The following is a 9,442-nucleotide window of genomic DNA, read 5'->3' as shown; positions in this document are numbered from 1 at the left end:
CTTGCCGTCTTTCCACTCTTCTGAAGTAAGCATTTAATGCGATAAATTTCCCCCTTAGTACTGCTTTTGCAGTATCCCACAGGTTTTTGAATGATGTGTCACTAATTTCATTAGTTTCAATAATTTTTTATTACCTTTTTAATTTCTTTTTAGACCCATATGTCATTAAGTAGAATGCTGTTTAATTTCCAGGTGTTTGTATAGTTTCCAGAGTTTTGTTTGTTATTGATTTCTAATTTTAATCCATTGTGATCTGAAAAAATACATGGAATAATTCCATTTTTTTTTTTAAATTTGTTGAGACTTGTTTTGTGATGTAATAGGTGATCTATCCTGGAGAATATTCCATGTGCTGATAAGAATGAATATTCTGAAGTTGTTGGATGCAGTCTTCTATAGATATCTGCCAAATCCTACTGGTCCAAAGTGTTGTTTAGATCTTGCGTTTCTCTGCTGATTCTTTGCCTAGATGATCTGTCCAATATTGAGAGAGGGTGTTCAGGTATCCTGCTATTATGTTATTAGTGTCTATCTCATTCTTTAGGTCTAATAGTGTTTGCTTTATAAATCTGGCTGCTCCGACATTGGGTGCATATATATTTATGATTCTTATGTCTTCTTGATGGATAAATCCTTTTATGATAATATAGTGGCCTTCTTTATTTCTTTCTTTGGTTTTTGGTGTAATGTTTATTTTATCAGATATAAGATTAGCTACTCCAGGTCATTTTTCATTTCTATTGGCACGGTATATCTGTTTCCTTCCTTTCACTCTTAGTCTATGTGTGTCTTTACAGGTGAGGTGAGTCTCTTGAAGGCAGCATAAAGTTGGGACCACCTTTTAAATCCCGTCAGTCAGTCTGTGTCTTTTGAGTGGGGAGTTTGGTCCTTTTACATTAAGATTTATTATTGAAAGGGATTGATTAACTCCTCCCATTTTACTGAGTTTTGTTCAGATGTCTTAAGTATCTTTTGTTCCTTTCTTTCTGATTTACTGTTTGTCCTCTATATTTGTTGATTTCTTAGGGTGGTAGATAACAGTTTTTTCTCTCTATTGTTAGCCTTTTTATTTTACTAGTGGATTTCGCATTTTCTTGATTATTTATAGCAGTGGTGGTTGTTTTTCTGGTACCAAACCCAGTACTCCCTTGAGAATTTCTTGTGAGGCTCATCCTGTGGTAGTGAACTCCCACAGTTTTTGTTTGTCTAAGAAATATACTATTTGTCCTTGATTTCAGAAGGATAATCTTGCTGAGTAATGTATTCTTGGATGGTGTTTTAGTCTGTTTTGTGTGGCTATAACAGAAATACCTGAGACTGGGTAATTTAAAAGGAAAAGACGTTTATTTGACTTATGATTCTGGGACAGCTGCATCTGGCATGGGCCTCAGGCTGCTTCTACTCATGGCGGAAAGTGGCAGGCAGCCGGCGGGTACAAGCAGATCACATGGCAAGAGGAAGCAAGAGAGAGAGAGAGGAGGTGCCAGGGTCTTTTTAAGTAACAGAGTGAGAACTCACTCATTAATCCCCCCTCCCCCAGGGAGAGCATTAATCCATTCATGAGGGATCCGCCCCCATGATTCAATCAGTTTCCAACACTGCCATATTGGGGATCAAATTTCCACATGAGTTTTGGAGGGGACAACACATCCAAACTCCATCCACTGGCAATGTTTGTCTTTTAGTATTTTGAATATATCATCCTATTCTTTTCTGGCTTTTAGAGTTTGTGATGAAAAGTCTGATGTTAGTCTGATTGGGGTTCCCTTATAAGTGACCTGATGCTTCTCTCTTGCAGCTTTAAAAGATTCTCTCTTTGTCTTTGAGTTTTGCCAGTTTGACTATAACATGTCTTGGAGAGGACCTTTTCGGGTTGAATATGTTTGGGGATCTTTGAGCCTCCTGAATCTGAAGATCTGTGTCTTTTCCTATACCTGGGAAGTTTTCTGCCATTATTCAATTGAATATGTTTTCAATGCAATTTCCATTTCCTCCCATTCTGGCATACCCATGATTTGGATATTTTAGCACGTAAGGTTTTCTGTTACCTCTCTTAGATTTTCTTCAATGTTTTTAATTCTTTTTTCTTTCTTTCTTTCTTTTTTTTTTTTTTTTTTTGTCCGCCTGTGTTATTTCAAAGAGCCCATTCTTCAAGGTCAGAAATTCTGTCTTCTACTTGTTCTGGCCTGTTGGTTACACTCTCTGTTGTATTTTTTATTTCATTGAATGAATTCTTCAGTTCCACAAGCTCTGCCACATTCTTTTTCAGGGCATTGATCTCTTTGTACATTTCTTCTTTCAGGTCCTGTATACTTTTTCTCATTTCATTGTGCTGTCTAACTGAGTTTTCTTGTATCTCATTTAGTTTCCTTAGAATTGTTGCTCTAAATTCCTGGTCAGTCATTTCAGGGACTTCTTGTTCTATAGGATCTAGAGCTTGAGAGATATTATTGCCCTTTGGTGGTGTTGGACTTTCTTGATTTTTCACATTTCTGGTATCTCTCCTTTGTTGTTCAGTCATTGTGGCAGGGGATTTCATGGTCCACTCGTTCGACCCTAACGTTTGGCTAGGATCCTGCAGGGACTGCCCATTTGGCATGGCTGCCTCGGTGCCTGTGGGCTGGAGGCTTGGGCCTCTCAGGGCTGTGGGAACTGGCCTGGACTGCGAATCCCGTGGCTCAGGGCCCTGTGGGCCTGGCGGCTTTAGGACCTCTCTGGGCAGCGTGCACTGGCTGGCATGGGAGTACTGCAGTGGCACCTACATGCACCGGTGCAGATGCCTTGGGGTGCGTGGGACCGGAAGCTCTCATGCCTCTCTGGGGGCCTCTCACTGGGTGGTGCACATGGGCCTGGGCTGAGATTCCTGTGGTGGTGCCTACCTGCTCTGGTGCAGAAACCTTGGGGTGCGTGAGCCCGGCAGCTCTCAAGCCTCTCTGCGGGCCTCTCTCTGGGTGGTGTGCACTGGCCTGGGCTGGGATTCCCGTGACAATGCCTACCTTCTCCAGTGCCAGTGCTTTGGGCCACATGGGCCCGGCAGCTCTTGGGCCTCCCTTGAGGCCTCTGTCTGGGTGACATGCACTGGCCTTTGCTGGTATTCCCAGGGCATCACCTACCTGCTCTGGCACAGGTACCTTGAGGTGCATGGGCCCGGCAACTGTTCGGCCTCTCTCTGTTCATTTTTTTCAGTGGTAGTAGTTTACTGAATAGATGTACCACAGTGCGTTTATTCGTCCTACCGTTAAAGGACATCTGGGTTGTTTCCCAGTTTTTCCTATTAAAAATAAAGCTGCTATGACAATCCTGTGCAGATGTCTCTGTAAAAATAAGTTTCATATCCCTGGGATAAATGCCCAAGAATGAAATTGCTAGCTCATATTCCACGTCCATTTTTAGTTTTCAAAGGAATTGAAAAACTATTTTCTAGAGTGACTGTTCTGTTTTACATTCCCACCAGCAATGTATGAGTGATCCAGTAAATCTGCATCTTTTCTTGCATTTGGTATTGTTACTATTTTCTATTTTAGCTTTTCTAATAGGTATATGATAACAATTAATTGTGGTTTTAATTTGCATTTCCCTAATGAGAGCTCTTTACATATTCAAGACACTGGACTTTTTTGGAATATGTGGTTTGCATATATTTTCATTCTCTTAACAGGATCTTTCACAGATCAAAAGTTGATAATATTAATGAATTTCACTTTTTTCTTTTATTGATTGTGATTTTACTGCCATGTTTAGATCTCTTCATCACATCTTATTTCTTGAATATTTTTACTGTGATCTGTTCTAAAAGTTGTCTAGTTTTGCATTTTACACTTAAGTCCATCACCAATTTGACATAAATTTGTATAAGGTATAAAGTTTAGAAGGAGGTTCATTTTTTTGCTGACGTACGTACAATTCTTCCAGCACTATTAGTTGAAAATGCTGTCTTTCCTCCATTGCACTGATTTTGCTTCTTTGTCAAAAATTAATTGTACCCAGGATAGCCAACACAATCTTGAAACAGAACAAACTGAGAAGACTGACACGTCCTGATTTCAAAACTTATTACAAAGCAACTGTATTCAAGACAGCGTAGTAGTGGTAAGAGGGTAGATTTATAGATCAATGAAATACAATTGAGAAATAAACTCTCGTCTCTGTGGACAACTGATTTTAACAAGGATGTCAACAACACCCACTGGGAGAAATAATAATCTTTTCAACAAATGGTGCTAAGACAACTGGATAGCCACATGCAAAAGAATAAAGTTGGATCCTTACCTCACTCCATATACAAAACTTAACTCAAAATGAATAAAGGACCTAAATGTTAGAGGTATTATTATAAAACTCCTTGAAGAAAATGTAGGTGTAAACCTTCATGACCTTGGATTTGGCAAAGAATTCCTAGGTATGACACAAAAAGCATTAACAACAAGAGATAAAATAGATAAATTGGACCTCACGAAAATTAAAATCTTTTGTGCTTCAAAGGATTCCATAAGGAAAGTAAAAAGACAAGCCACAGAATGGGAGAAGACATTTTCCAATTTTATATATACTATCATACATATAGAATCCTTACAAACCAATAATTAAAAAAACAGTAATCCAGTTTAAAAATGGCAAATCATCTAAATAGACATTTCTCCAAGATAGACATACAAACGGCCAATAATCAGAAGAGAAGATGTTTGGCCTTGTTAGTCATCAACTAAATGCACATCAAAACCACATTGAAATACCACCTCAAACTCAGTAGGAAAGCTAGAATCATAATATCTGATAGCAAACATTAGCAAGGATGTGGAGAAATTATACCACTCATAGCCTACTCACAGCAATGCAAAACACTGCAGCTGCTTTGGAAAACAGATTGACAGTTCCTCAAATGTAGAGTTACCGTATGGCCTACCGATTTCATTCCTAGTATACACTCAAGATAAATTAAAAATATGTCCCCCAGAAACTTGTACATGAATGTTTATAGTAGAATTATTCATAATAGCCAAAAAGTAGAAACAACTCAAATATCTACCTCATGATGAATAGATACACAAAATGTGGCACATCCATATAATGAAACATTATTTGGCCATAAAAAGAAATGATGTACAGATACACGTAACAACATGGATGAACCTTGAAAACATACACTAAGTGAAAGAAACCTATCACAAAGACCACATATTATATAATTCCATTCACATAAAATCCAGAAAAGGGAAATGAATACAGACAGATAGTAGTGGTGTATTAGGGATGGGGATTGGGGATTGGGAGATGGGGGGTGACAACTAAAGGGCACAAGGATTTGGGGTTTGTTTAGGTAATGAAAGTGTTCATCAGTTAACAATGGTGATGGTTACTCATATCTGTGAATATACAAAAACCAGTGAATTATACATGTCAAAATGTGAATTGTATGGTATGTGAAGTATATCACAGTAAAGTTGTTAAAATTAAAATTAATTGAATATATTTGTATGGATCAATTTCTAGATTCTCTATTTTGTTTCATTGGCCTATGTGTCTGTTATTCCTCCAGTACAAAAGTACTTCAATAAGTTCATAGAAAAATAGAATTAAAAGATAATATATAACACCAAGGGCAGTGGTTCAGATCCCTGTATCGACCAGGTGTCAAAAAAAAAAAAAAGATAATATAAATCTTTCTTTGAACCTTTTGAAGGACCCTCATATAAACAATCTCAAAAACCGTCCACAGCTATCCTTTACCTTTGTAGTCAATGAGGTACGTATGCCCGGAGCATTTCCCCTCCAATTTTCCTCTTTCTGTGCTACATACTTGCTTTCACACTCATTTCGTATTCCTGGCCTGTATCAACCATTTCTTATTAATCAACAACACACACACACAGCGCCAACCTCTGTGGAAGGAGTTCACTAAACATAGAAGATAAAACATAAATCATTGATATGTTAAATTCCTTATCTTATAAATACAAAACCGGTGTCATACCTGAGTCTGGTTTTGGTCCTTGCTTTGACTCTTCAGACTTGAGGTAGGTGCCTGTGCAGGAGCAGATACAAGCCCATGTGTGAAAAAAACTGTTCTAACACAGAGCTTTCCCAGCCGTGCTCAGGGCGAACCCAATGGTTCTTGTGGTGGGGTGTCAGAGCACACTGCTCCAAGGAGGAAGAAAGGACGCTGGGTGGACAGAACTCTGGGATTACAGTCCTCACTTCAACCAGACTGCTCTGCCTTCCTATGTTCAGGGATTGCATTCCTGTGCATAGCTTGAGATGGAGTAAGAGGTTCCATGTCTAAAATGTGGCAACCATAGATGACTAGTTAGATATGGGATGTATTGTGGAATCCTGTCATCTACTACTCGTGTCCAATATTGCCTTCAGCCGTCTGCTTCACTAACTCTAGATACTACAAAGCTCCTCCTTGCCCACCCAACTCCTTGCAACAACTGATCTTTTTGCTGTCTGTATAGTTTTTCCTTTTCAGAATGTCAAATGAATAAGATTATACACTATGTAGCCTTTTTGGACTGACTTCGTTCACTTAGTAACAGGCATTTAAGATTCATCCATATCTTTGTGTGTCTTGATCATTCCTTTTTGTTGATCAATAGTGTTCTATTGCATAGTTGTACCCCAATTTGCTTATCCATTCACCTACTGAAGAGCAACAGAGTTACTTCCAGTTGTGTCAATTATTAAATGAGCTGCCATATATATTTATGTTCAAGATTTTAGTGTGAACATAAAATTTCAAATTAGCTGGGTAAACACCTAGGAATATGTTTGGTGGATCATGTGGTGAGACTGTGCTCGGCTTTGTAAGAAACGCACAAACTGGTTTCCAAACTGACTGTCGTATTTGCAGTCTCACCAGCAATGAATGAGACTCCTTGGTGATCCTGACTGTAGCCGTCAATGGTTATCGTCTGTTTTTGGTTTTGTTTTGGATTTTGCACTCTCTAATATGAAATTAGTACAGCTACTCCAGCTTTCTCTTATTAGTGTTAATATGGTATATTTGTTCAATCTCTTCACATTTAACCTATCCGAGACTTTGACATTTAAAATTAATTTCTTGTAGAAATGGGCATGAGTATTGTTCTTTTTATTCACTCTGACAATATATGTCTTTTAATTGGTGTATTTAGACTATTCACACTAAAGTGATTATTAAAGTAATTGCATTAATATCTACCATGTATGTGACTGTTTTCTATTCCTTTCATATGTTCTTTGTTACATTTTCCTCTTCTTTTTCTGCCTTCTCTGACTGTAATGAGCTTTAGTGCAATTCTATTTTATCTCCTCTCAACATATAAAATATAGCTCTTTTAAAAAAATTAGTGCTTGTCATAGAGGTTACAATATACATTTGAAATAATTCCACCTTAAAATAATTCTACACTTCTTCTTATTTAGTGTTTATATCTTATTTTTAAAAGTTTACTCAAGAAAGAAAGAATGAGCGAAAGAAACAACAATCACAGGAATACACTGAAGTTTCAAAAGGAGAGAACAAATTCGTGGTTATTAGAGGCAGGAAAGGGAGAGGGGAAGGGGCTAGTGAGGAACTGGTCAAGGGTCACAAAGAATGACTACGTTTTGTAAAGATGACTATACTAACTCTCCCGATTTGATCATCAGGTATTGCACACAGTATTGATATCCTACTCTGTACCGCACAAATGTGTATTATCAATTATGTCTCAATAAAAACAAACAAATAAAATTAAAAAGTATATTCAATTCTTCTCTCTCATTCTTGTATCATTGATTTTATTTATCTGTACATTCTAATCACCAATGTTACTATTATTAACTTAAACAGTTATCTTTTAGATCAGTTAAGAATTAAAAAAGCATTCTGTTTCACCTTCATTTATTTCTTTTCTGCTGTTCTCCATTTCCTTATGTAGATCCAAGTTCCTGACCTATATAACTTCTCAGTAATTGTTAGAAAAAATAGACAGAAAGTCAGTATAACATAAAAGTTCTAATGACTATTAAATGCAGGTAATCATTTGAAAATTTTAGAACAGCCTCTATGGAAAATGGTATGGAGGTTCCTCAAACAATTGCAGATAGATCTACCATACGTCCCAGCTATCCCACTGTTGGGAATATACCCAGAGGAATGGAAATCATCAAGTCGAATGTATACCTGTTCCCCAATGTTCATTGCAGCACTCTTTACAATAGCCAAGAGTTGGAACCAGCCCAAATGCCCATCATCAGATGAGTGGATACGGAAAATGTGGTACATCTACACAATGGAATACTACTCAGCTATAAAAACGAATGAAATTGCAACAACATGGATGGACCTTGAGAGAATTATATTAAGTGAAACAAGTCAGGCACAGAAAGAGAAATACCACATGTTCTCACTTATTGGTGGGAGCTAAAAATTAATATATAAATTCACACACACAAAAAAAAAAATTGGGGGGGGAAGAAGATATAACAACCACAATTATTTGAAGTTGATACGACAAGCAAACATAAAGGACATTGTTGGGTGGAGGGGGGAGGGAGAAGGGAGGGAGGTTTTGGTGATGGGGAGCAATAATCAGCCACAATGTATATCGACAAAATAAAATTATAAAAAAAAAAAAGATTTAAGTGATTCAACCGAGAGGTACCCCCATACGAATGTGTAAACAGTAGCCCACTGGTGAAATAAAGACCCATCTGGGGGTTGAGGGATCTTGAAAAAAAAAAATTAAATGTTTTCCACCTAGGGTCAGGAACAAGGCAAGAATATCTGACTTCACACTTCTGCCCAACTGTCTTATTAGAGGTCCAAACTATTGCAATAGGGCAAGAGAGAGAAATAAAAGACATACAGGTGCAAAAGGAAGAAATAAAAGTGCCATTATTGCAAAGAACACAATGGTCAATGTGAAAAATTCTAAGGATTCTAAGCAAAAAAATTCAAAATGATATTGTTAATATCCTGTGATTCTGAAATATGAGTTCAATGTAAAAAAAATCAATTGTATTTCTCTATACTAAAAAGAAACACATGGAAATGTTAAAAAAGTGTGAGCGCCTTATCAATAGCATCAAAAGACATAAAATGTTTGGGAATAAATTTAATGAAAGATATGCAAGACCTTTGCACTGAAAAATAGAAAACATGGCTGAGAAAAATTAAAGAAGATCTAAATAAATGGGGGCATATTACTATGTTCATAGATTAGAAGACTCAAAATTCGTTTATTCTATTCGTTATAATTCAATGTTATCATAATTTAGTCTGCTGTTCACTTTCTCCAGCTTTTGGATTCCATTCAGCCTATGGGAGATCCTGCGTCTTTCTATTCCTCCTCATTTCTTACCTTCTGGCACCACAAAATGTTAAACCCATCTTGTGTTTCCTTTGCTCCGGTCCTAGAGTCAGCAAAATCCATAAAATAAACAAGTAAATAAATTTGGACTTCCTCAGAATTAAAAT

Source organism: Cynocephalus volans, chromosome X (assembly GCF_027409185.1).
Source record: "Cynocephalus volans isolate mCynVol1 chromosome X, mCynVol1.pri, whole genome shotgun sequence".
Classification (NCBI taxonomy): Eukaryota; Metazoa; Chordata; class Mammalia; order Dermoptera; family Cynocephalidae; genus Cynocephalus; species Cynocephalus volans.
This window is presented reverse-complemented; position numbering follows the sequence as displayed.